At 36.2% G+C, this 27,773-nt stretch overlaps 1 long non-coding RNA gene across 1 annotated transcript in view; it reads right to left on the bottom strand.

The window, feature by feature from the left end:
* Window positions 1–3,496: 3,496 nt before the first annotated feature.
* The window catches only part of LOC107517390, a 67,118-nt gene continuing 42,841 nt past the window's right edge, over window positions 3,497–27,773 (bottom strand). Inside the window, exon 3 of the long non-coding RNA XR_001598498.1 lies at window positions 3,497–3,546. This is a non-coding gene — a long non-coding RNA (uncharacterized LOC107517390). The remainder of the gene's footprint in view (window positions 3,547–27,773) is intronic.

Raw genomic sequence — 27,773 nt, 5'->3', positions numbered from 1 at the left:
AACCATGTAAATGTATCATTTAAAAAATCAGAAAAAAGATTCAACATACCTTAAGTGATGAAATTCTCCTCTAAACAAATAACCATATGTCAAAAGAAAGTGTAAGACAACTCTCAAAATAAGTTAAATGTACTCAAAAATGTTAGGATAAGGATCATCGAAACCACTTTGAAGCAGAAATTCATATTGAAGAATACAAACTGGCAAAAAAAAAAAAAAAAAAAGGAGGGTGAGGGGGTGAAAGGACAGTTGTTTGAAATCAGACAAGAAAAAAAATTAACCTAGGAATAAAGATAAAATTCTCAAAGACTAATAGAATAAAAAGAGTATTTAATAAGAGTTATTGAAGAATGCCAAGCAAATACCCCCAAAGGAAATAAATTGAGTTTTAAAAAAGAAATAAAAAAATCCAGAGAAAAAATGGTGAAAATTAAGGACAAGCAAAGAAAGGTAATGTTCATATATCTGTAGTTCCTAAGAAACAAAGAAACAAACAAAAAACCCACAATAAAACAGTACTAATATTTAAATATATAATCCAATAACTTTTTTCCTAAAGGAAGGTCTGAATCTACATTTTAAAAAGGCTCATGGGTACGTGGAAACATTAGCCTGAAAGAATGAACTATGAGATACTATGGAGTATTATACAGCTATAAAAAAATGAAGATTTTGATGATCCTTATGAACTGATATGGAATAAATTCAGGCTATACTTTTAAGTTAAAAAAGCAAAGAAGAAAAAATGTGTATCTATGGCCTGCCAAATTTCATGTAAGAAATATAAATATGTATTCAAATATATATATTCAAATATACATATATATGAAAATATACATGTACCTGATATTTATGCAGAACTGAAATATAGAAAAGGTAAGTCAGATTTTAAAGAGATTCATTACCAATAGGGTATGTGGGGAAATAGAATTGACATAAAGAATAAATGAAGCTAGTGTAAAAAAGATGAGAACCTAGTGACTCCCCTCTGGGTATATATTTTTATATCATTTTGACATTTAGAACAATGTTAATGTTTTAAATAGTCAAAAAAAGAATAGTTCAATAATCAAGCAGAATTTGTACTAATTCAAAATGAAACATAAGCTGGAAAAAAAAATCTGACTTTATTCCAAATAGCCTGTGAAAACTGAAGAAGATGATGAAAAAAATAACTAAATAATTTTGAAAAAAGTTTTTTTGATATGCACTGTAATGTTTAAGACTAAAACAACTGTACACAAATATGATTCTCTAATTAGTAAATTAGTTTTTCACAGTGGTATGGGCTAAAACTGTTGAAAGTACTTTATGTGCATTAAAGGATTTGGAAAATAAGTACATATATTTATGTGGCTACTGATAGCTAGTTTTTTCACTGTTGGAAAAGGAATTACAAATAAGTAGAGAGAGAAACTAGAATGAATCCTCTGGTATTAGATTGATATTGGATATATGAAGTATGAAATAATAGTTTTTCAATACATATGCAAATAGATAGCTATAGAAATAGATATGTGAATGAGTGTGGGTATGTGTGTACATATGTTTGTGTGTGTGTGTGTGTGTAATACATATATTTCCAAGCTCTGTTGTTTAAGGCTTAAAACTCTGTTGTTTAAGATGGCTTAATGACATTCAAGTGCAATAAATAGCTAGAGTCCATATTTTGGTTTCTAAATACCATTTGTACTAAAATAAAACAGAATTCCTTAGAGGAATGACTATTTCAAGGGCTTGGACAGGTAACGTAGAGGTTAAGTCTGAAATATCTAGAGATGCCAAAAAGTGAAGAAGTGTCAAAAAATAGTGAGGACAACATAAAAAGACACAGGAGCAACTCAAAGGAATAATAATGATCACAATAGTATTAAGAATATGTATGTATAGAACAAATGGTAGAAGTAGGGAAAATTTTTACAGTTGGGACTATGGCAGAAGAGTGATGTATTTTTTTTTTATCATTCTTTTTACAAAGTCTAAAATTATTTCGAAATAAAAATTTGCTCAGTAAATAAATAGGTAGATAGATAAATAGACAAATAAATAAATATAAGGTATAAGTGCTGGGAAATGAAGTCGGAAAGCAACACCGAGGTGTAAATCAGGGTCTGGAATGCTTTTGGAATAACCTTGAGCCTCTCTGCACCTAAGCTGGCTTCTCTGTAAAACAAGGATAAGAATCATATCTATCTCGGAAGGTGGTTGTATTAAAATAGTAAGAATATTAAATCATAAGCACTATACAAGTATTGGCTATTAATATTTAAACTATATCAGTTTTAGGGGGTATGGAGCACTAGGAGAATATTTGATTAATATTTGGGATCTAGAAATTTTACTCTTTGCTAAATTGATTGTTAACAAATTGTTGCAAATGGAAAAGTGAAAGCACTGTTCCCAGGTTACCAGAATGGAAAACTGGGTGAATGGAGGTGGATTTCACTAGATAATGGGAAAAAAGGGACAAGTGAAAGTTTGATGAAGCAGAATCACAAACCCGTTTTTGTCTGCACTGTGTTAAAATGCCTGTCAGAAATATTTCTGGAAATATCAGTAAATGGTTGGGAAAAACGATTGGGAACTCAGGGATACTGGTACTTAAGTTGTAATTTAAAAGTTACTAATGTGTTATTTTATAAAACAAGTCTTCCCATTGATTGCAAAATATCCAAATCGAGGATCAAAGGTTTACCTTGTATCTCTATAGCAGTTTGTAGTTTGTCAGGTAGGAGTTGTGTAATCTCATTCCGATGAAACTTTCAGCTTTCCCACTAGGTATGTCGGTGCAGCAACTTTGGCTCAATGATCCAAGGCTCTGCCAATCTGGGCAAGAGAAATGTGAGGCCTTCGTCTTCGACGAGCCTAATCACCACCAATACAACTCCAGCTCTCAGGTTTCCTGTGTCTGTGTGTGTATCCGTGTGATTTCCCCTGCCTTAGAAGAAGGATACAATTTGTCTTTGTCATGATTAAACCCACTTAAGGCCCTTCCTCTTCAAATCAATTTTTGGTGTTGTCACAACAAAGTGTCCTCTGCACAGGGCTGGATCCAGGCCTCTGGCTTGTACTACCACACAAGTCTGCTCTCAGTTGGATACCTCTGCCCTTCCTTTCTTACTCGTCATTCCTTCAGATTTTTTCCTCATTCTGCAAATATTATATGAATACTTCTTCTATCACAAAGTATTATATTTCAGTATGGAAGGGAATATGAAAATTTACACAATGGTCTTAGCTACTAAAAGCAAAAATTTAAAACCCTAACTGTGCAAAATAAGCAAAACCCTACTTTTTATTTTATATAAAATAGTTTATTTTTAAATAGTTTTATTTAAAAATCAGTCCCTTTATCATGTCAGGTACCTTACAGAGACCACTGGGGTAGAACAGACAGTATAGAGTGAGGGGACAAATAGGATTTTCTAAAACACTAAGCTCATGTAAGACATACTTTTTGCTCTGGAAGAACATGAAGCTTCCTGAGGCTGCTTTCTGGGATTCATCATGTTGTTTCACATTTTGTGGTTAAAATTGGGTGAGGGCCTAAAATAAAGGAAAATGAGGAAGAGTCAGAGTAACTAACCTTTGTTATTACCTATCATGCAATCCTATCAACTAGGAGAACCAGAACATTCTTCCTTTTACTTCTCTCAGAATATAATGCCTTATGAAAAATACTAATAATGACTTAATTTACAATTTACGAAGCACTTTGACATATAGAATATCAATTATAGCCTACAAGGGTAGGATTTGCTGAAAAGTTATAAAAATTAAGTTGATTAGTATTCTAAGGTTTAAGGAAGTGAGCTCAGTGGTTCCCAGACTCTGCATGCAACCACCTGGGGAGTATCAAAATTTACTGATGCCTTTTTTTCTGCCCCTAGAAACTGTGAATAAATTCATTTGGGGTATCAGCTGGGCATTTAAATGTTAAAAAGATTCCCCAGGCAATTCTAATGTGCAGCCAAGTTTTTTGTTTGTTTGTTTGTTTTGTTTGTTTGTTTGTTTTTAGTTTCCCAAAGTTACAAAACTAGAAAGAAACAGAACTGGGATTAATTTAAGGTCCCTTGGTGTCTATTCCAATACTTTCAACACAGGCAATAGTAATGAGAAAAACAATAAAACTGATAGAAAACTCAGTAAACTAAACTTTTTCTCTTTTCCCGCTAACTTTATTTTCATGGAGTTTAAACTTGAGTGGCTACTGGTAGGTAGAAATGGGTTACTTGCGAATGGCAGAAATGGATCAGGGGGAAGATGACACCCTGAGGGACGAGAAGAGAGAAAGGAGAGTGCCCATGGCTATCATTATGGAAAGAGAAAATCAGAGTGATGCAGTGGAACATGTCATGTGGACCTGTGGCAGAAAGCCAAGCCACTCAGCCAGTGTCAGAATCTGATGGCAACTGTGATTGATAGCCTTTCTGTCTCCCACAGAAGGAGATGAAAAGTGTTTCTCATCAAGTAGGAGTGAGGTAGTTTATTGGATCCAGCTGTGTGAGGTAGAAATCAGAGTTGGCCAAGATTTTCCACTTGTGGCAGGGCTGGATATGAAGCATGTTTGTGGACACTTGCCAGGGCATCGGCCTATAACCACCCCCCCCCCCCAAAAAAAAACCCCAAAAAACAAACAAAAACAAAAACAAAAAAAACACCACTGCGCTAATTCAGAAATATAGTGCCAATTACCTTGAGTTTCTACTTCAGTGTTTTTACACTTAACCCCTTTATAGTCCAAAAAATTTAATTCGTGTAGCCTAGTTTCTACTGAAATAAATAGCATTTGAAAACAACATTAATGCTGACCAATCTGTGCTAAGTATTTTTGTAATGCATGTGGGCAAAGTCAGCCCTTTCTGAAACAACAACGACAAAAAATGCATGGCATATTGCTATTTACAGAGAGAAAACTTATTTTATTTAAGTTTCAAAACATTTAATATGCTTCCCAAGAAGTTATTTGGTTTCACAAATAATAAATAAAACAAAATGCATACATGCAAACACGCACAAACAAAAAAAAAAAAGAAGAGAAAATAAACAGTAAACAGAAGCCATTATAATGCCTGGAGCACCATTACCATTCTGTCACAGAACCAAAAAAAAAATGTACTGATATTTCCTAATGGAAATTTGAAAACTTCCCAGAATTTCCAACCTATAAACTTAAACATGGTGGCAGCTTCTCACTGTCTCTCTCAGGTGTGCAGGAACTGCAATTTTATTTTATTTTTTATAACTCAGCTTAATCTCCTCTTTGAGCCTCCTATGCCATTTGATTGCAGAAGACATAAGTGTATATTCATTTGATGGTCCAAATCATCTTTCCAGGTTTAAATATAGTCAGTTCAAGGATTTTTTTCTTCTACTTAGTCCCAGGGTGTCACCTGATGCTCAGAAGCAGGTATCTGACACAAAATTCTCAGCTTTTATCCATGTTGGTATCCACTGGGATGAGCTATCAACTCCTCTGGATCTTGGGTACCATCTTGCTTCCAAATGGCACTCCTTGAGACTTCCATCTCATACCTGGTTTCTGAACTTACTTCCATGGTGCTTCCTACTGTGGGATTTCTCCATCATATCTGTAGCCTTGTATGATGTTCTCAGAGACATGAGGAATGTGGGCACCTATTCGTGTGTGTGTGTGTGTATGTGTGTGTGTGTGTGTGCTCGCGTGCGCGCGCACACGTGTATGCACACTCACAGGAAATGTAGGTACTGTCTTAACTTCTCTTGGTCCTAGACAACTCCACAGCTCAATGTCATGGTGGCACAGGACTGCAATGTGGCTTCAACCTCCCAGAATTCCAGTCAGAAAACAGATCCTGGGTGTTCTGAATTCTCGGATCCTGGAATATGTCATGTACTTTCATCCCTGAAACTCAAGCAAGATTATCTGTGTCTCAAGAACATTTACTTTGTTTAACTCTTTTGTTTTCCTTCTAATTCATATTCTCTATTTTAAGTCAATGGATTTGTCATTAGTTCCACAGTAGGCAAAACTGGCTTTCATGTTATTGTACATTCTCACCAAATATGTTAATTAGGTAAAAAGTTTGAATTTTGTTCTTAAAAACAAGGCTTTTGACTTTCAAGTGCCCTTTCTTATTGACTAATATTTATACCAGAAAAATAACAACTCTCCTTTAGATTTGCTGAAGCATGCCATTTTCTGAAACATGAAATGATGGGAAATGGCCTGAGGTAGCTGGGAATTATGTAGACAAGATAATATATAGGTAGATAGTCGTTTATTAAACCAATGTATAACATAGTGTGAAAAGTACAAAATTTTACCATCTAAACTAGCTATTTTCCTAAGATCATAATTACCATTAATCAGGAGTTGAGTGATAATGGGAAGAATATGCCCAGAGAACCACCTAGACTAGGTTGGAGAGCCGAGAAATCTCACCCTATAAACTTATGCGGATTCAGATTGGCATGCTGGGCAGTAATCCACAGCATTAGTTACCATAATGATAAGCAAGGTGTTAGGCAAGTGACACACACAATCAGTTAGGATATAGGCAGAGACAAAGATCAGGGAATTAAAGACAGGAAATCAGCACTGAGATTGAAGGTACAGGGCAAGCCAGGGAGTCCAGGCACTGGGGATTGGCCAGCTCAGTCAGAGCCTTGAGGGTGAGTTACTGAACTGTACACTGGACTTACTTAGAGACGCCATGCTCAAATGCATCTCAAAGTTTGATTTTGACTAAACTTACAAGACATAATTTCTCTTAGAAGGGTCCACAGATCATCAAAATATCTCTTCCCTGGGTTGGATTAATTTGCTGGGGTGGCACACAGAAGTCAGAGAAACATTTTATTTGCAAGATTATAAGTTTATAGTAAAATGATATAACCCAGGAACAACTAGATGCAAGAGATGCATAGGGCAAGGTATGGGGAAAGGGCAAGGTACTTCCACGCTCTCTTGGAGCCTGCCACTCTCCCCAAATCTCCATGTGTTCACCAACCCAGAAGTTCTCTGAAATCCTTTTGGGTTTCTATGGAGATTTCATTAATAGGCATGATTGATTTAATCATTGGCAATTGGTGATAATACTCAACTTCCAGTCCCTCTCCCCTTCAAGAAGTCAGGGAGATGGGACTGAAAGTTCCAACCCTTTAATCACATGGTTGCTTCTGCTGGCAACCAGGCCCACCTTTGGGTGTTTTATAAAAGTCTACTCACTAATAAACCTTTAAAGACACATTTATTGCTCTCATCACAGGCAATTCCAAGAGTTTTGGAAGCCAGGAATGGGAATAAGACCACTTATATTTTCTTATTATAAATCACAATATCACAAACTTCCTTAATGTAATAAAGACAAGCAACAAAGCTAATAAACTAGAGACAATATTCTATCACATAGATAAATGTTTTAAATCATTTTCTTTAAAATCAAGATTAAGGCAATGATGTTCACTTTCATCATTTGCAGTTAATATCATGATAGGTACCCTAGCCCAGAAAAGTAAGATTACTAAAAAGAAAGTAAAGGCATAAGAATCAGAAGACATAAACAAAACAATGTTTTTCAGATGTTATGATTGTTTACATAGAAAACCAAAAAGAATATACAGAAAAATTATTAGTAATAATAAGAGTTCAGCAATGTGGCTGTACGATCAATATATATAATCAATTGCATTTCTATATAGCAACATCATTCAAAAAATGTAATTAAAGAAACTATTTCCTTTTTCAACAGTATCTAAAAACATAAGGTATCTGAGAATTCATATAACAAAAGAAATGCCAGACTTTTAGAGAAAATGGTAAAAGAAGGCCAAAATAAAAGGAAAGATATATTTTATCGATAGTCATGATAAAAATGTGACCATTCTCTTTGTATTAATCTGTGCATCAATGTAATTACAATAAAAACTCCAATAGATTTTTAGTGGAATTGACAAGCTGATTCCAAAATTTATGGAATAGCAAATGACAAAAACTGTAAATGGAAAACTCACTCAGATCATTAACAAAAAAAAAAATCTGTCATTTTATCTGATCTGGAGACAGTATTTGTATACTCATTAGGAGTGTCCTTCTGAGGTCAGAAAAACCTGGGGACCTATCCCCTTCGTAATTATGTGATTAGACCTTTTGTGCTTCAATTTCTTCACATGAAAATGAGAGATGGAATTAAAAAGTATCTATGTAACAAGGTGTTTTTTGTTTGTTGTTCTGACATAGAATCACATGAGATCATCCATATAAAGCACTTGACATCATAATTGACACATACTAAATATTCAATAATTGATTGCCTTTACCTTTTTTACTTATTTCAGGGCTCTTAGCAAAACGTGCCTATGAAATCTGAATATTGTTCTTCAAATAGATAAATTATATATTAAAAAGAGACTATAATAATTATGCTTGGCATCCTCCAAAATATAAGCATTTATGAGTTTTGAAAAAGATACAATCAGTTGCAAACTTCTTCCTTGCTTGGTTCCTATAGCTTCCTCCTGCCCCTCCAGCCACCACTGAGTATATCTCATCACCAGGCTCACATATGTGACAATGATAAAAAGGTTTGTGCTGGGAACAATATAGTGGGTAATAAATCAAGGCAGGGAGGGGAGGGGACACCAAGCTGGATGGGAGGAGGGGGGATGGCATTGTGAATAATCAATGCAACAGACTCTGTAAGAACATGGCAAAACATCTTACTTAACATGCTTAATAAAACTGGAGAGGGGAAAGAAGTGATAATGTAGAAACAGGCTGTCAGGTGGCTGGAGAGCCCTTTGCCCACACAGCCAGAATAGGCTGTGGGAGAGGAAAAGAGGGCCCCCTACTGCACTGGACCCAGCTCTGAGCACTCACCCCCACACTGTGCTCAAGGCCTGGGATGGTATACATTCTTCCCCCTGACTCTATGCCGGCAGTTTCAGGAATAAAGAGGGGGGAAAAAAAAAACGATTTGAAAGGTTTCTAATTGTAGTTAAACCCAGGAACACATAGCAATACTGCTGTAGAGCAAAAAACCCACTCCCTCTTTGGAGCAACAAGATAAAGAGAATACTCAAAGGGTGTTTAGATGCTTAAGATATAGCTGACACTTGGTCCATAAAGATAGTGCAAGAAAGAATTCCTGGAATCCTCTAGGCCAGTCCTCTTAACTGTATGAGGGAGAAAATAGAGGTTCAGGGAGAACCAAGTCACAAGGTCTCATGGATGGTTTGTGTGAGAGTAGGGACTAGGGCCTAGGTACCTAATTTAAGACATTAAATTTAGGTAATATGGCTTACGCTCAGGAGATACTCCATAAATGGTGGAATACTTTCTATTTCTTTCAAGCCTGACCTCTTTGACTTCTCTTTTCTGCATCCAGAGGAAAAATGAGTACTCTATCAGGAGTCTGAAAATATTGGTTAGAAAGCTGGTTCTTTTTACAGACTGACTGTGATTTGGGGCAAATAACTGAATTTAGGCTTCAGTGTCCTCATTTCTAAATTGAGGAGTTAGTTTTACAGGATTATGATATTTATAGGTCTAATATTGTTAATTTGAAGCATTAACATTTTCCAATTGAATATGACTACTCTGCATAGTAGAAGAGGGGGAAAAACACAAGGAAAAAAATTGCTGTGATATCAACACCTTGTCCCTCGGTAGCTTTGGGATAGTATGTTATTGTTAAATTTGGTGGTACTGTCTTAGCAAGGCAAACAAAATGTAATGTTTGCTAATTAAACTATAAAAATAATAATTACCATTGATGTAGAAGAACACAAAGTTACTCAGCAGTGAGCTGATTGTATAAATGGAAGCAGTTATCATCAGAGCCCAAACCAGATTAGAAGGAAGTTGTTTCAATTACATCTGGGCGATAGTGAATGTATACCAGGAACAGAGTGTCTTCTGTATGTGCAAGGGCACTCCCCTCACATGTTGCTGGAGAATGAGACGAACATGAGGACTGACTGCTCTGAGTGACCTGTGCCTGGGCAGAAAACCAGAATCTTTTTAAACAGCGCTCTAGCCTGGCGAGGAGAGTGGTAGGCAGGTAAAAGGTTGAGAGGATCTGTAGGCGATGCTCTTACTCTTGTTGCCAGGGTCACCTCCAATACTCGATTTGTGGTCTTTAGGAAGCTTTTTGGCAGCTAAAATAAGCACCAACTATCCTAGTTAGGGACATGAATTCTACCTTTAGAGATTCAAGACACCGAGGATGGGCTACACACAGTTCCCAAGGCCTGGCTCAGCAGGTTCTGGACAGAGGCAGGCAAACAACAGAGGTGAGGCCTGTCTCAGACACAGGCAGCCAAGTTGCTTGGGGAGAATGGGCGGTGCCTCAGTGCCTGTGGTGCCTTGCAGAGCAGGTAGGACATCAAGCATCATACTTTTTCTCCAATCCTTAGTAACACTGAGAAATTCAGTGAGACAGCAGTGGACTGAGCTATGGAATAATAGACCAGCTGTGGCCCGGAGAAATAATACCTGAAAACTTACCTGTATTGTCTCCTATGGCTCACTTCTTTTGCATGTTTGTTATGGTTTTTTTTTTTTTCCATCTGTACAATGAGCTTTTCCTGAACATCATCTAAGCTATTTTTGTTAGTTTTATTTGTTTTCTCCTGATTCTTCTGATTCAAGCCTAACAGTGATTAGGACCAAAAAAAAATAGTGCTCAGGAGATTATTCTGATTGAAGAATTGATTGAGGATTTGATTGTTTGATTCATTTGGAATAACTTGTCCAAATCTAGCTTACCATAAATTCTTATAGAAATTTAGGAGAGAAACCACTTTATAATCTAGTCTACGATACGTGAGAATTTTGTTAGGGCTCCTTGTCAGAATATTTTCAATGAGTGTTTTATTATACAACAAATTTTCTTTGGAGACTCCCTTCCTCCTGCTTACAGCTCACACTTGGCTTCTAATTTCAGCTCAAGCTGTGCCTCTACCAGTGATTTCATTCCTCATCTCTCTCTAGCCCCCTCCCCAACCAAATCATATCCATATTTTTTTTCCAGAATGCAAAATATAGAAACAAGCATCTGTTTGGACAAAATCAGTTTTCACTTGTGAAGAGTGGATGCTTTGTAAAATCACAGGCAACAAGAAAAATGTCAGAGAATGGAACCAAATGTGGGAGGAATAATAAAACCTTTGGTCCCCAGTTGGATGAGCTGAGGAAGAGGTTTGCTGAACATTAAATGGGCAGGACATATTCTAAGTTCAGTTTATTCAGTTACAACATCCCTACCCTGGTTTAGACCCTAGACCCCTGAGGCTTGATTTCTCACAGTAAAACAGAGCTAAGAGACTGCTGTCTATACTTTGTGCTATGAGCAGATATACAGGATCAACCATTTGTCTGTTTCTTTGTTTCACAAAGTGATATTTCAAAGGCCATTTCCTCTTTAACAAGAAGTGTCTTCTAGACCCTCACTTCCAAATAGTAATGCTTTGAAAGGTTCTCAGTTCGGTTAATTCTAATTATGTCTGCAATCCATAGAAAGAATATACGAATACTTGACTCTTTAATTCTTAGGTCTTTCCATCTTTATAATTTAACTTCATGAATGTCTTTGACCATTAATTTATCTTGAAGGACCTAGAATTCATCTTTAGCATAAAGTCTGAATTATCTTATCTGTTATTAATTGAAAGAGAATGTGAGGTAAAATACTTGGCATGTGACGATTGGGCTCAACAAACTTTTACTGGTTACCAACTTCTTATGTGTCAAGTATCAGACAAGATGAAAAACACATTGACCTCATGAAGCATCTGTAGTTTTAAAGCAGAGGCAGAAAATTTCACATACTGCAATAACTGGTTAAAAAGAATTTATAAGGGAGAGTAGGAACAAGAGACTGACCTCTGCTGGTGTCAGAGATGTTCTGAAGTCTTTGTGTACACCTTCAAACTTCCCGTGATTTCTAGTCCAGCATCCCCACGTAGTAGGATTTTGATACATGTTGAAGGAACAGTCAAGTTTTCAAAATTTTTGGCACTTTTTTAAAAATCAAAGTTGATAATTTTATTCTACAAACCCTTTGAATTCACAAAGGTAGATTCTATGTCTAAAGAGAATGATTTTCAAATGTCTCAGAATAGTTTCAGCTTTTTTTAAAGGTAGTTTTTAGAGATAAAGTATATTACAGTCTATCATGCATTCCATTTCCTCCATCAGTCCTAAAGAAGAAATTGAATGGAAATTAAACAATGATTTTTAAAAATTTGTATCTTTGGAGGTACTCGAGTTATATTTCAGTAAGTTTGCCTACATAAAAACAATACCTCTTCCTTACTGTCTTCCTTCTTTCTTTAAGTCAATGTAATTCTCTTTACAAAGAGCTCTGGCTTACATTTCAAAAGAACAGAGATATGAACTATGTTCTTTGACCTTAAGGAGTTTACATTTTAACAGTGTTTATAATGTACAGAGTTATGTGATTTACACAGGCATAACAGATGACATTATAGCAACATACCTAATCAAACATGTAAGTGGAAAATTGCGAGATTTATATATAATTGCTGCATAAATTGAGGAAGTTTCCCTGGAAGAGTTAGAATTTGAATTGAGCCTTGAAACGCCAGTAAGACCTGATGTAGGAAAGAGTCAGAATGAAAGCGTGAATAGCATCAAAAACCAAAGTCAGGAATGCAAATAAGCATGGTGCTATAAAGGTCAGAAGGGCAGGTGGGAACTGAAGTGTTCTTTGAAGAGCACCTCTTAATTGCACAGGATAAAGACAAACTTCCTAGTCAGGATTCAAATACCTTCAGAATCTGGTTCCATTCTGCCTTTCTTGTTTAATTTGTACATATTCCTCAATGACTAAGCCATTATTAGACTTCCCGACCTCTATATTTGATTGTTTTTTTACTTTCTCTTTTTATTCAAGTGACTAATATCTACTTCCCATTTCATTTCTACAAATCAATAATAATTCATCTGTGATAATACATAAAGTGTTCTGTTCTCCTCTGAGATTAGTTATTATTTATTGCCTGTATATATTTCTTTTTACATACATTACACTGAAATTTTAATTGTTTTTTTTTTTTTTTCAAAACTGCTTCAAATTGGAATTGTAGACATTCTGAGGCCAGTGAACTTTTTTTTTTTTTTAACAATCCCAACATTTGATTATATATTCCCGTACATTAATAGTCATGATAATCAATTAAGTAGCAGGCAAAGGGACATATAGAATGTGGACATATCCTTTCCAGCATCTTTGAAAACTTACTATATAATTTCTTTTCGGATACTTTTTCAAGTCCTCAGTTGATTTCTAGTTCTGGTTCTATGATTATCTCACTGTGAGACCTACAACAATCAATTAAGCTCTTGTGTCTTAAGAGTCTTTATTTACAAATAGTTAATAAGAGTTACTATGCTGAGTTTATTCGAAGGATGAAAGATTGAAAAAATGATGTATTGTAAATGCTGACTTATTGCTTCAGACTTAGTCTTTCAAATTTCCAAAGCTGCACCCTAATAGACTATGAGCTGTGCCTCTAAACAGCAGAGAGGCTTTTACTACAGAGAAGCCCTGAGGGACAGATCACAAGATTTCCAACACTGTGGGCAAAAAAGTATAGGTTCCTTTGATGCAAATACAAGTAGACAAGGGAGCTTAGAAAATGGACCTCAGTAAGGAAGGGAGCAAAGACAAGAAAAAGACAATCTTATCATTTGAAACATTAAGTGGCTGCAATATTGTTCCTTGTGGCAGCTGGATCTTGATGCACCTGAGTAATACTGAAGGCTACATAACTTAAAATAATTCATCCTCCAGAGCGGACGTGATCTTCCAGAGCAGACGTCATTTTTCAGTTTCTTGAGGACTGAATTTAGACATGACCCATCCCCTAAAACTTTAATCTCATCTCATTATTATAAAGCTTTTGTGATCATATTCTTAGGGACCCAGAATGAGAATCCTGCAGCTGTAGAAGTGAATGAGTGGCCGGCCCCAGACATAACTAAGTTCAACCAAGGAAATGAAGTTTGCAGCTCACAACTTGGAGACAGAACTTTTTTTTTTTTTATGCCTGTGGCTGACTGTGGACACCAGTGTCCCATGCCAAGATAGCATTTAAATACCAAGGGATGAGACACATCACTGCACAGGCATGATGCCTGGCGCCCACGCTATCTCCAGATGGCTTGATGTGCAGAAATAGCCTTTGGGATCAAACTCAATGTGGCGAAGTCCAAACTCGTGATCTGTCCCTCAGGGCTTCTCTGTAGTACAAGTCCCCTCTGCTGTTTAGAGGCACAGCTCACAGTCTGTTAGGGTGCCGTTGAATATCAGAAATTATCCTCCTCACCATCAGCACAAACATTTATCGAGGTCTTGCCATCTGTAAGACACTGTACTAAGTATTTAGAATATAGAGGATTATGGGACGATCATTGCCCAGAAGTGCTTCCAGTCTAGTAGGGGATAAAGTCATATACGAAAAAATATAAACATCGATATGAACGTGCATAGTAATGCCATTTAATATGTACAGGAAAGGTGATTTAGAATTTCTAAACAGGGAGAACATCTTAAATTCTGCAGCATAACACCCAAAAGAAAAACAAAAATCATAGATATTAACAGCAGAAGTTACCGTCTAAAGCAGTGTTATTCTAGAGAACTTTCTGTAATGATGAAAATAATCTATTTTTCATTATCCAATATGATAGCCATTAGCCACGTATGACTATGAGCATTTGAAATAGGCTAGTGTAAAATGAATTTTAATTTAATTTGATATTAAATTAAATTAATTTTAATAGCCGCATGAAGCTCGTGACTTTCATATTGTCCAATGCAGTTTTTGGACATCTCTCACTTACTGAGCACATGAAAACACAAGCACGGAGATGGTGAACTGGCTATGCTCAAGGAATAATTTTTTAAGAAGCTTCTCTAATTCCTAGTCTAGGAGGATCTTGACTTTGTACCAATTCTCACCCAAAAGAAAAGCACTGTTCTCGTTACATCGAATAGGTACACTTGCTCTCAATTGAAATTTGTGTCATCATCATAAAAAACTGAGGGCACTAGACTGTTTCACGAGGGCAAAGGCTTCACGTGTCTTGTTCACTTTTATATCTCGAGCATTTAGAAGAGTACATGGCACATTGTAAGTAAACAGTAAATATATAGATGAATTCCCAAAATACTTTATGTATTATTATAAATATCTCGACTAGGTTAACAGAGCTAACATTGGTAGTAAAAATTCTGTTATCTGGATGAGGAGTGCTTCTCATCTATAAGATGAGCATGAGTCAGGCTGATTCTAGCATGGGGCACAGTTCAAGTGCTCGATCAATATTTATTAAATAAGCTTGTTATGTTTATTTCTGTAATTCTTCTCCCAGTTAACTATTTGTAATAGAAATTTTGTCCACTTATTTTTTTTTCTAACCCCATGCAATATTTTTTGCAGGAACTAGCACATGCAAGGTTTTCCAAACTTTCGTAGTGAGTTATTTGGGAAAGCATAAAGGCACGTTTGAGCAGTCACTGCTCTTTCAGAGGTAGCAAGGTAGAAAGCACTGGAAATTGTTTACCTTCTTTTCATGCTTTAATTCTATATGGAGGTTTAACAGAAGTAGCTTTACCATATAAAGAACATGAATATCTACCTCTCGCAATGAGAATTTTAAGGGTAAGCAGTGTGAAGTCCTACTTCTATTTTTGTAAATTGTAAAATGCTATTTCTGCCTCACCTATCCTCCCATCTTTCTATCACTTCTCTGTTAGTTTAATAACTTCTCACATACATCTTTTATATAGATAAGTCAAAATGCATTTCTCTGAACACCAAGAAAGAGAAGAAAAGCTTTCTGCATCCCGTTGCTTGTGATAAAAACACACATCGATACATTTGATCTTTCCCAGTGGAATGGGCACAGGAATTAACCCACATACTGGCACATGAACTTCTTGTTTCTGCCAAACGTGTCAGCTGAGATAGGGTTGCTAATTTATTTATGGGGACATATGTCAATGTCACTCTGAGAAAACGGTTCCAGGACACACAAAAAACTGACTGCTGTCAGGGCTGACCTTATGTCTAGGTGGAATAGCCACCTGCTCACTCACTTCTTGAAAGACTAAGGAATGCAGCGAGCCCTGCCTCATCTCAGTGCTTTCTCAAAGAGTCTTTCTCACTGGACTTCTCATGACTTCTGAGTACAGTTAGTTCCCCTAGGAAAGAAGTGTGCTCTACTTGTTCCTCTAATCATTTTCCACTAAGTGTAAATCAGAAAGCAGGCTTTGACAGGGGTTGGAAGTAAGTATGAGAGTAAAGGGATAATACTTAATACCATGTCATAGGCAGAAGGGAGGGGGATAAAATTATGAGGCTGGAGGCCACAAAATTTCACTGTCTCTAGCAATGTCTGTACAACAATGAAGTGTGAACAAGGTGCCTGTTCACATCTTAAGCCCAAGTCTCAGATCCACCAACCAATATAAAAGTTAGTCCCTTTGCAGCACTGACCACAGTAAAACAATTTCCACATCTCCGTTTTATGCTCTACAAGGGGCATAGTTTTCCTGCAGGTATGTGAGATCCTTGTAACTTTCTTTAACACCTAGGATCCAAAGCTGCTCATACCCAGCAGGCAACAAAAAAGTGCCTGTCCTAGGATCTTTGTTTGCCTTCATGTCTCCTGTTCAATAGAACCATTGTCCCTGCCTCTGTGATCACTGAGTCTCTGGACCCTGACTGTTTGGGCTTTTGATATCTACCCGCCTAGCTTACTTCCCTGGAAAGTGGCCTCTGACCTGCAGACTTTCTGTACCTTCTAGCCCACACTTGTGTGACCAAGCCCCCAGCCCTGTCTCCTCCTGGCCTGCCTGAGACTGTTTCTGTCCTCTCCTCAGCATGGCACCCAGGGCCCTGCCTTAAACAACAAAGGGACATCAAAGATTTACTAAAAGCCTGAGACAACTATTAGGATTGCTATCTTTGCCAATAGTCTGGTGGCATTGGTCCTTGCGAGAAAGGAGATAGAAATCAAGCTGATATTAGAAACGGTGGCAGAATGTACTCTCTGCTGTTGTCGGCTGCATGACCTTGGGTGACAAACTTAAACTCTCTGAGCTTCAGTTTCCCCATCTATAATTGTGCGACATTAATATCCACCTTGATGGCTCTTGGGAGAATTAAATGTTTGAAAGTGCCCAGGACAAGTCTTGGCACATAGTAGGTAATCAATATGCAGGGGATTCTTTTCTTCCTTAAAATATCTAAGCACGAGCCCAAGGTGAAAGTTGAGATCAGCTGATATCAATTTACTCCTTGGCGCTAGGATCTCCACTCTTTATACCTCATTCTATACGCATTGCCCTTCTATGTCAGAAGTTCCTTTTTACATATTTTGGGCAGAGGATCTGTAAAGTTCTTTGATACTTGACAACCTGAACATAGAATTCCCAGGATTTTCCCCCTGAATTCAGAAGTCTCTATTAGTACATCCATTAGTTCACAATTGACATTATAGCATCAGAGTAGAAGAGAGATATGATTAAAGGGAGACAAAGTGATCATGAGAAAGACAAGATATGGAGATATATAATATGCCAAAGACTAAGGAGATATGGAAAAGTATGGGGCGGGGGTGGGGGGATATTGAAAGCCCAGGAATAGTGGAAGGAGAGAGAGAGAAAGAACACATTAGGAAGGAAAAGAGAATGGTGATAATGTGGAAAGCCCAGAGAAGATAGGTTTTCTTAATGTAATTGGGGAGGTTGCCGGATTCTGTGAGTTATCTCCTTACAAATGACTTTTACAATAGAAATGACAATGGAAATTTTCACTTCTTTCAAGAACCCATTTCTATCTTTCTCTCCATGGTTATTTTGCCTTTGCTGAACTTCTTCAGGACTCACCCTGCAGCTTCCAAGTCGACACTAGAGTTTAGCCTTGTATTGCTTTAGGATCCACATTTTATCCAGTCTCCCTGTGTGGATATAAAACTATCTAAGGTCAAGGACCACATGTTTGTTGTACCCTCCAAAGGGCCTACACCGGGGCTGTGCATATAGTTAGTACTTAATAAACCAGCAAAAGTGTTGGCTTCTCACTTATACCCCCATTTGTTCTCTGAGTGATTTAGTGAGTGATCTCAGCAGCTTTTCAGAGGCTGGTCTGCATACAGTAGCTTTGGGTGTGATGCACAGCTTTCTCTGGGTTTTGAGAACCACACAAAATGAAAAGGAGGCTCTACGTAAACAGAATGAAGACTGTCTAGCCAACCATCCAAGAATAGTTTCAAAGAAGACTAGCCTCAGCGTTCGAGATGCTTCCTTCAGAATGCTCACAACAGAGTTTGTGTCTCTGCAGATGTGGTTATTGTTGTTGTTGCTGTTTTAATTTTCTTCAAAATCCTGTCTCTTTGAGAAGATTCTCAGACAATCAGGAAAAAAATATGACTAGTGTTCCTTACAAGTAAAGTAGTCAGTAGATTTCAAAAGCCCACTTCCTTATCTGCCGTCTTCAAATTCTTATGCATTCCATTTAAAGGAAAACCCCCTCGCAAAGGAAACATAGTTACTTGTAGTATTACTACAGGAATTTGAATTTAACTATCTCTGATTTCCACTCCACTTGAAAAAAATCAGATGACAAAAATGAAATGAGCAGTGGATTAAAAGAACTTTTTGTGTGAATTTGGACAAACGGAATAACCTTGCTAGGCTTTAGTTTTTTCATCAGCAAGATGGCAAGCATTGCATGAACTGACAAATGTAAAATCACAAAACACAGTGCCAAGTTCATGATAAGATCTCTGTGAATGTTTGTTTTTGTATGCTGGAATGTTTGTGTATGTAGCCTTTGTCTTGTGGGTGTTATTAAATATGGCATTGTTGGGACTGACTTGCAATATTATTCCGATTTAGTCCAACTTTCTCAGAAAACAATCAGCATCTGAGTCTGGCAATGGAGGCATTGGTGGAGGTGAGAGAGACTGAAAAAAATCCAAGGACACAAAATAAGATTCTTCGGTAATCAGAAATTGCGCATCTCCTCATTTAGAAAAGAAATAAATGTTAATTAAAATATTTGAGATAAGAAAGCTTTCCATATATAAAGTGACTATGATTGTTAACATTATTTCCCTATGGCCCTTAATTTTGTTTTAAGCTTTCCCAATTATTCTCTTAATAACAAAACTGGACTTGATTCCTCAGGTCCAGATTTTAATCCAATCTCTGGTATTTAATAATGACTTGAATTAGTCCTGGTGACTCAACAGACATCTCAGATATCTCATGTGTAATACGAGGGCCCTTTGTTATAAAATCATGGTTAAAGCCAGATGAAGTTGGACATATCTGGGTACCTCGTATGTAGCAGCCATTAAATAACTGTCCATGAAAGCCAATAGTAATCTCTATGAGGAAAAGGAGGCAAATAGATTCTTTCTATTTTCAGTCGAGGAAAATAAGGATCAGTGAAGTTTCACCAAGTTAATGGCAGAGGCATGATTTGCACTCTAAATGCTTGATGCCTAATTTGAGCTGTCTCCTCTAAGTAGTAGTATATTTGCTTTGTGAGTAATCATATTGGGATTCTGGAGGTTCAGTGTTTAAATAATAGGATAGACCAGTCCTAGATAATTAAATTCTACCAGTAACCCCCAGTGTACTCTCTCATCTCCACCACTACATCAGCCCTAGGGAGCACAGAAAAGTCATCCCCGTGAATGACCTATTTCAGGAATGGCCTCCACTTGCCTGATGAATTTGCCAGACAACCGATTTTATGCCACTTTCTAATCTCAGACTATAGATTAATTTCCTATTTCCACATTTTCTCAGACAAAAAAATGCATTTGTCCTACCACCTTTATGCCTCTAAGACCACAAAGTAACACAAATTATCAGTCAGTGACTATCATAACAATCAACACTGAATGAACATACCCATCATAACTTGCAGAACGAGTTACAGCAGTTTCAAAAAAAAATTCTAGAGGCAACTGTAGATTACGAGTTTAAGTAATACTGTCACATCACTTCTCTTCGTGACACAGAAGATAATATTTTATGCAAACACACACACATTAATGTCCAAATAGAGAAGTAATTAAGAAAAGTCAAAGTTAGAATAGCATTAAGGACCATCAAAACCCATGTTTGTTACCCATGTTTTCTTTTTTATGCATATACATGAATTTTTCATAAAACTCTGTATCTAAATAAGCCTAAAAGAACACTCTCAATTGATTAACAAAATGAATATAAGAGAAGTTTCTATCAAAGTGTAAGTGGAAAGTTTTGTTTGTTTTTTTTTCATTTATAAAATAATCTTTTCTCTTATATCTTACTATGGATGTCTTCTAGTAGGACATGTTAGGTGTTGTCTTCTAATAGCAATTCATTCAGACTTCCTCCTTCAGCAGCTGCCTTGAGCATACTCTCAAGTCTGGATTCTGACTACAAATGTGACAGCAGTGCCTGCTATAGGCTGGGGTAGGAAAAATCACTTTTTTACCATCTCTTTTCCTTACATAGATCTCTAGTTAGTCAGACCAGTCCTCTGTCCCAAGGTAGGGAAATTTATACAGATGATATGCAAAATGATTTTATAATTGCTTCTTCAACTAATTCAGATTTATAGTTATTGATGCTGGAAGAGAAAAAATGTGTAGACAATATTATTTTGGAGCTAGGTGCCTTAGCTTTCTCATCTATAAAATGAGTTTTAGAATGTTTTTATCTGTGGACATACTCAAAAGATTATATAAAATAATACCTAGAAAGACACTTTTTAAAAATAAAAACTACATTCAAAATTTACTAATCACTTTTATTATTCTTCTTTCTTCATTGTGTCTGAAGATATTTTTGCTAAAAGTTCGAACACCAAAATGAGACAAATGTACTTTAAAAGCAGTTAAATCAAATAAAAACTTGGTGAAGAACGGTTGGCCAAGGTGCCTTTGCTAAACTAGAAAGCTATGAGAAAAGTATAATGAGATTATATAGAAAACACAGCCCCTAACACCAGGCCCCTTTAGCTTCCATGTTTTAGTGACCATAATCTCATATAGATGGGAACCAACTCCATTTGAACTTGCAAGGACTAAGGAGAAAGGAAACTCAAAACCTCAGTCATGGACTGCCACAACTTTGAAATATTATTAGACCTTGGATCATAAATCTGAAAGCAAAAATGAATCAATCAATTCAATCTTTATGTGCAAATCACTCTGCTAAAACCAACAAAAAAAAATCTTGATCTTTACACAGCAAGACAAATGATGGAGAGCTAAAATGATTGGAAGTAAGATAATAAAAACAATAACTTATGTTTATGTAACACTTTAAAATTTATAAAGGAATTTCACACACATTTTTATTTTGTTCTCACAATAGTTGGTGAAGGAGGTATTATTCCCATGAGAGATGAGAGACATTAATCATTTTCTCAAAGTCACAGAGGCTAGTTAGGTGGCAGAAGATAAAGACTATGGATTCGCTGGTGCATCTAACACCTAGCTAATAGTGTAATACTGTATTTCATGTGACAAAGGAGTGTTTCAAAGAGCATGTGGTATTATAGTTCAGATGAGTAAAAGAACTCACAAGGCTAGTTGGTTATGAAATGCTTTATGGAAACCATGAAGCTTATTTAGGAAAAGAGGAGGGAACATTTCAAACATCTGAAGGGAATGGCGTATAGATATAGAGGAAACTGAAAAGCAAAATGAAAGAAGATATTATATGGAATATCCCAGAGGATTCATGAATTGGCTCGACCTTCAATGACCAAATCCATGTGTGACCCTTAATTGCTATGATTTCAGAAGGAATCACAAGTTTTGACCAGGAAGCAATTGGTTCAAACATCTGAATCACAATGGGCCAGCAAGTGTTGGTGACATTGCCGGTAGGGACGTATTGTTGGATGCCTATAGAAATACTGTAGTGCCTCGTGGGTAGAAGTGAAATTAATAAGTGGGATGTGGAAACTAGTTAGTCTGTTGAAAAAGGAAATAATGAAACTGGGGACCCTGAACATGCCAAACTAGTGCAGGGCTGCAGGGCTTGGCACCTGCCTGGCCCTGCTGTACTTATACAGCCTTCAACTTCCATAGCTAATAAACAAGCAGAGGAAATGACAGGCTTTACCTAATGAAAATGGCAGCTATCAGTCTGTGACTCAAAAGGTCCGCTTCAATTCCTCTTAGAGTTGATGATTTGATCCTTGTTGAATTAGTGAGATGATAACAAGAAGGCCTTGTAACAAGGAAGGCTGCCAAGTGTTCCTTTTTAATCCTCTCCAACTTTTTCTTTTCATGCTTTTCCACAGAAAATTGTGGCTACTAGGAAGAGTATGTATTCTTTCTCTTCCAAGAGCACCAACAGCAGCATCAACTTAACAATTAGAAAATATCAAAAATGTCTAATTAGGTCAATATTTAACACATGAATGATTTTCACCAATCATCAAATTTACCTTTAGATTTTATTTAACACCCAAATCCAAAATCAAATGTATACCCATCGTTTATGGTCTCATTGTATTCCATATGGCATCTTGTTTTGACCTGATTGGTATGAAAATAAATTTTGCCTCAGATGGTTGCTTTTCATGACATATTCCTGTGCATGAGATGGTTTAGAGAGTAATAATGAACAGTCAGCCACATAGCTAATCTGACCTAGATGGGATAATATAGAGACAGGCTGCAACATACCAACTACATCGGCCACACCTGAGAACCCCCAGCTCAGTGTCAGAAGCTTCCCCATTTTCTCAAATGGAAACACATATTTTTAACAGATAGTTTCCAACATTTTAACAGATTCTTCAAGATGCTCAATGGAGGTAGAAAAAAAACCCAGAAATTTTCATCTTATTTTAAAAACAACAAAACTGAAATATGGTGAGGCAAAGGAGTTTTAACAGGTGTTTGGAGACCAGACCTCTTTCCATTACTAACATTCTATTATCCTTTTTTATGATCACGTGACTTAAAATCTGGTTATAGAAAGACAAAAGAAAGGAACATCAGTGATCACATATGAAAATAACTGAGATCAGAGTGATTATGCAAGTTTCCCAAAGCTACACAGCTAGGAAACAAGGGACTGAGAACAACATAGCTCAGGACTTTTGAATTTAAGTGCAGTGAAGTGGCCTTTCTACTCACTAGAATGCCTCATCAGAAACAGGTAACAAAAGATGGCAGACTTAAATCACACTCTGTGCAAATTTTTGTGAGTAACTCAGCAGTAATCCGACCACAAGCAGCAGAATGGTCAGCTCGTCCATTCTGGGTTCTTGAACAGCTTCCCCTTACAACAAGCGGCAGAAACATGAAGTGCTTACAAAGAATCAAATCAAATCAAATCAAATCAAATCAAATCAAATCAAATCAAATCAAAGCAGCATTTGACTCCTTAAGGAAATGCTTCCTGAGACAGCAGCCAGCATAGCTGTCATGTAGGGATGTGTGGCGTGTAGGCAGCCATCCATTCAGGCCACTGGCTACCAACAGCTGACTCGAGGAGTAGTATTTGAATCTATCCTGAGGGGGGCCAGAGCCCACAGACAGCTGGGCCATCTGTTCCGATAATACCACATTACTCTCTACACTCAGTAATGAAGGCTCCTGAGTAATCTTTCACCAGAATGACTTCACGGCATTAAAAATGTATTTCAATACATAGCTTGTTTAAATATTTAACCCTCTTCGGCTTTGAGAGATTGATTCAGAGCTGCAGTGTTTATATGGGCAGGAAACATTGATTTTCATATGCATGCATGCATTAATTCAGGGAGACTTGGGCACACACCAAAGGTTTTGATAAATGGATCTTTAAATCTCGGACATTAATAGAGAATATCGGTTTGCCACCCAGATCCCATCCCTCTGCCAGTATTTAAATATTTTCAATTCTCATTTCCCGATGGTGAGAGGGAAAGTCAATAGATGAACAGCTTTTATAGAATTATTTTGGGTGAAGTCCGTTTACAAAACACACACACACACACACACACACACACAGATATTACTCATTTTGCTGGCCCACAATGGGAGGTATTTGTGCACAGGGCTGTCTAACTTTTATTAGATCTGTCTGCAGCTCACCTTTTTCTGATATCTTGTCAATAAATCTGAAGACTGCAGTGTGCATTCAGCACATGCAGGGCCCAGGGACAGAAAACCCTCTTATGAACTTCTTTATATGGTGACATCATTTAAACTTACTCCAGGACCCAGATCTACATTATTTATTCTCCCACGTCCCTCACTTTATTGAGGCTGCCATGCTGGGAGTTCTGGCTAACTCTGATCATTTTGTAAGCTTAAACACTTCACTGGGTTTAGAAGACAAGCCTTGCTGTGCAGGGAGAACCATAATATTTGTAAGATATCCTTGGCTCTCAGCTCTTAGGTGCTTGAAATAATTATTATTAATATACATATAATCCCTTCACCTGTATAGATGGTTACTCAATATTACCATCTTCGTCATTCCTTCAGATATTAGCAACAGTCCTGTGAGATGTTTAGCTAATGTATTATTATCATCACTGAGTAAGAGAGAACACAAGCCTCAGAGAGTTTAAATGTTTCCAAGTGCCAACAACTGGTGACTGAATACACCAGAGCAATGACTTGGCTTTTTAAGTGGTCTACCACGTCAGTGGACACAGTTTAGTCTTCTAGGATACATATCCATTACTAATTAACTCAATTAAGTCAAGATCTATTGACTGTATATTAAATATCAGGTAATGTTTTTGTACTTGGAATACAGTGATAAATAGGAAAAAGTCCTACTTTCAAGGAAACTAGAGAAAGAAATGGGCTTTAGAGCAGAGAATTAGAAAATGTTAGTATAAGCACTATGATAAAGACTCCTCAAATATAATGGGAAGAGATACTCTGCAGAGATGATCAAAACCATGGGTTAAATGTTAACATAGCCCACATGCAGACTTTTCCTACATATCAAGCAAGAGAATCAAGTCCTAATGACCTAAGGTATCCATTAAATATAATGCGTTGACTTCTTCTCCATGCACCTGAAATGGTACTGGTTATGCACTCTTCTTGGGAGAAGTGAGAAAATGGTTGTTCATCATTTTCTGTGTTTTGTGATTGAATCTAGGGGATAATCAGTGAACTGGATCATAGAAAGCTTTCTGATAGAGAGAGAACCTCTGAGTTTTTTGTTGTTGTTTTCTGTTTATCTACATACCGCATACACGTAGTTTAAAAAATCAAGTAGTAATTAATAGCAATCTGGTGCCTCAGTAGACCCTTCTACAACCATTCCTGCTGTGTTTTCCAGTAATCATCTTTATGTTTCTAAATATGATACATGTAGTGCTATATATTGTATTGATTTTAGACATTATTCCTCATACAACATCTGTGTCTCATCTTCCACATATATCCAAAATAGTAAATCATGGAATTAGTTAAAACAACAGTTATATTAACATTATAATAATTATATAAATATTGTTCACCAGAGACAAATAATATATTGTTTGCATTCTCTTTTTTTTTATATAGCAGTTTGCTTTTCATCAGTTTTTTATTTGCCTTTTTTTTCCTCTCGCTCTGTTCAATAAAAGGCAAATTCTATACTTTTCCTAAATGCTCATAGCGGTTATTCTGTTATCTCTTTTTATTCCTTGAGGACTTCTCTACTAGAACTCTCTGTTCTTATTCTACAATCTAAGCATGAACCCTCTCTCTAAGAATGGTTTATGTTTTTGCTTTTCATTACAGTCCAAGGAATTAAATGCTCTCCTGGTATTGTTACATTCTTTCTTAGATATCATGTCTCTGTCTTTGTTGGTTAACTATTTCTAGAGCATATCATCACATTGCTTCTCACAAAAGGAAGGCAAGTTTTTCTGAACCTTGCTTGCGTTTATTTTCTTCTCACATTCAGTTGATAGTTTGGCTAGCTACTGAATTCTAGATAGAAAATAATGTTTACTCAGATTTGTGAAGATATCAATTTCTAACATTCATTCTTTCTGTTTTGAAAATAAAACCTATAAAATCATTATTTTGTGTGTGTCTAATAATTCTATCGGCTTTCCTTGTTCTTAAACATTATAGTGACATGTCTTTGACTATATTATTTGTCACTAGGCTGAGCACTAAATAGTCTTTTAAAATAGTTCCATGCCCCTAAATTAAAAAAATACCTGTAATCTTTTTTCTGATATAGCTGTTCCTTATGCATGCTCTGGATTCTATATCAGCTCTTTAGGTACTGGATTGATTAGGCAAGTCTTGTTTTATTTTATCGTTTCAATTTTCACTATTTTTGTGTTATACTTTAAGAAAATTTTTACCTTAACTTCCAGCTTTACTTGATGTCTAAAAATTAAGTTACCTTTTCAGAAACTTTTCCCTTTAAATATTAAATTTTAAATAGAATTTTTTTAAATCATCTATTGATTTTGTTCTTAGTATATCTGAAGATAATAATGAGAGAGATGTTTATTCAATTTTTGCTTGTTCTCTACATTATCTGTCTCCATCAGGTAAAAATATTTTTTTCCCTTTGAGTTCTTCTCACAGATTTAGTAATCTTTTGGTCTACAACCACATTTAAATATGAGGCATATTAAAAGTAACAATTGTAAATTTGGGCCTTCCAATAGAAATGATAGCATAAGTTTATTTTTCAATAAATAAACTAAAATATATGAGGTGACAATAAAAATATTTTAAAAAGAAAAAACATATAGCTGAATTTAAAATAACATAAATATCTCTGTGAGCCAGAGTTGAGAAAAAGTACTACAATAAATGGTGCTAAAGTTCTGAGTTTTGAGCAGGTGTGCGGAAGTGGCAAGCCTTTGCATGAAGGGGAAGAAACCATTTCAGTGTGAGATGGGGAACCTAAGCCCAAAGGTAGAATCATGGGTGGGCTCCCTCATTCATGAAAAAACAAAGCTGAGAGAAGTTCTAATCAATATTTCTAAGTTTGTAGCTTAATTCATGGCCAGGGATGAAACAAGTCTGTTAGCTATGTCTGAATAGGTAGGTGATAGCTCTGACTTATCTGTGGTACAGGAGATCCAAACTGCCATTTTAAGACCTAATACTTAACTGGAGCTGTAAGATGAATTAGATGCAGCCCCAGAACCTCTAGATTGGGGGAGAGAGAGAGATCTAAAGTAAATCTACAATAGAAATACAGAAACATAAAGTAAACTTAATATTAAGACAGTCAACTAAATACAAAATCAACATAATAAACTTTGAATGAAGTATTGTTATAGAACAGTATAGCAAAGCTTTGTAAACAAATATAATTACAATGCCCAAAGAGAAAATGGGAGGAATTATGTACATTAAAACACAAGACACTATGAAACAAATTAAAGCATCAATGAAAAAAATTGGTAGATATAAAAAAAAAACTATATAGAAATCTTGGAAATATTAAATATAGAAACTGAGATTAAATAAAATATTGTAGATGAAATAAATTGTAGACTGAATAAGGTAAAAAAAGAATTAATGAATAGGAAAATAGTAATGAGTAATTCATTTAGAAAAAGCAATTGAGAAACATGGGAAACAGAACTCATAGCCTGGATTATCTTCATCTGAGATTTCAGAAAATGAGAGTGAAACAAATGGGAGACAAGCTATATTAGAAAAGACAGGGGCTAAAAGTATTTTGAAATTAAAACACAATTCTCAAATCGAAAGTCTGTTCTTCATACTAAGAAGGATTCTACATTATAGTAAAAATTTAAAA

Source organism: Rousettus aegyptiacus, unplaced genomic scaffold, assembly GCF_014176215.1.
Source record: "Rousettus aegyptiacus isolate mRouAeg1 unplaced genomic scaffold, mRouAeg1.p scaffold_m13_p_12, whole genome shotgun sequence".
Lineage (NCBI taxonomy): Eukaryota > Metazoa > Chordata > Mammalia > Chiroptera > Pteropodidae > Rousettus > Rousettus aegyptiacus.
Note: the sequence above shows the minus strand (reverse complement) of the source record. Positions and strands in the feature narration are given on the sequence as shown.